Genomic DNA, 1625 nt, shown 5'->3' with positions numbered 1-1625 from the left:
CTATGAGACAGCACTTCCCTCTCTACTCTCATCTTCCTTTTCAAGTTGATGAGGCCTTGGCCAAAGAGGAAAGTGTCTGTCTTTAACCCTTTCAAACGGGTCCACCATATCACCTCTTTCGCTACAGCCACTAGGCATAGGAAAATTGCCTTGCCCTCCTGGTTAAAGGAGGTCGGCGGGTCAATTCTCACGATAATAATAATAATAATAATAATAACAACAACATAGAAAAATACCTTAGGAATGAGAAACCAGATTCGAAATTTCCCCAAGACACCTGATGAAGGCTGGAGTGTATATCAGCTGAAACGTTGTGTTAACAACAAACAAGATGAGGACAAATATCCGTCAAGTGTAAATAATGTACATAATTCCTCATCTCTCAAATATAGAACTATAAGAGTATAGTTGTATGTGTAAGGTGAAGTTGTGAAACAGGATAAGTAAGTTGAAGCTGTGTGTATATTGGAACTGTTTTGTAGGTAGAACTAGAGGTGAAGTTTGTATTTGTATTGACTGATGAATTTTGTGGTGTACAGTGAAGTGGTATCGCAGTATGGGTGTAGTGTCGGGTGATATTGCGATATAGGCCGTGTAGGGATACGTTGTAGTATTTGCAGTGTAGGTTTACGTGGTGTGTTAGATGAAACTGTTGCGTAAGGAGGAGAGGTGTTGCTTGAATATGTGGTTGAGGTGAGTATTTGTGTAGCTAGTAATGAAGTTTGGAACAATTGTCTACAGGATATATTAAGAACCAATTACCTAAAGAGGGAATGGTCTAAGGGACAATCGTAAAGGAAGCGTGGTCTATTAAATGCATGGAGTCCCCTCGATTGGCAATAGTCTAGGAGAAAATTATCAGGGATCGATTGTCCAGGAAGTTTGTCCTGACACCCTTTCTTTCGGATATATGTATTGTAACATTTGTCTATTTTAAACTTTAAAATGCAGTGAAATTATCGAAAACTTTTAAATATCCATATAAGACCGTAGTGGTAGGATTTTCGAACTGTATGAAATATCAGCATTGCTGTGGGGATCTCCTGCTTCTTGGTCACTGTTCCTATTTAAGTGACATTAACATGTGTCTGAACTGATAAACTCCAATGATAACAGAAGCAGTAGTAGCATTATCAACAGATTATGAAACAAATCACTTTTGTAAGCTGTAGAGCTGATACGTAACTGATGGTTATTAAAAGGTTGGCAGTACTCAATTCAAATTCTCCCTCCGGAAAACTATACCGCGAAGAATAAAAAATTAGCACAGCGTTAACTACACCACAGGAGGCCATCCAACAAAATCCAATTCAAGAATGAAATTTTTATGAATTTCATACACAGACAGAGAATATTAGATAACAGGGATATTGATAATGTATGATGTTTATCTCGTTTTCAAAGGGTTAGTAAAATAATTTAAATAAAGTAATCACAACCATAAATAAAATGACAAAATTGGTTGAAGTAGAAGTAACATTTTTTATTGAAATTTCTCTCGCATTAAATAATTAAACATTGAATCAAACCTGTAGGAGCGAATACTAGTGGTAAAATGTCTATCTAAGGGCATCTATCCTATTCACAGAAAGTTAAATAGTCGGTGGTGAGGATATTTTCTTAGA

Source organism: Octopus bimaculoides, chromosome 3 (genome assembly GCF_001194135.2).
Source record: "Octopus bimaculoides isolate UCB-OBI-ISO-001 chromosome 3, ASM119413v2, whole genome shotgun sequence".
Taxonomy (NCBI): Eukaryota; Metazoa; Mollusca; class Cephalopoda; order Octopoda; family Octopodidae; genus Octopus; species Octopus bimaculoides.
This window is presented reverse-complemented; position numbering follows the sequence as displayed.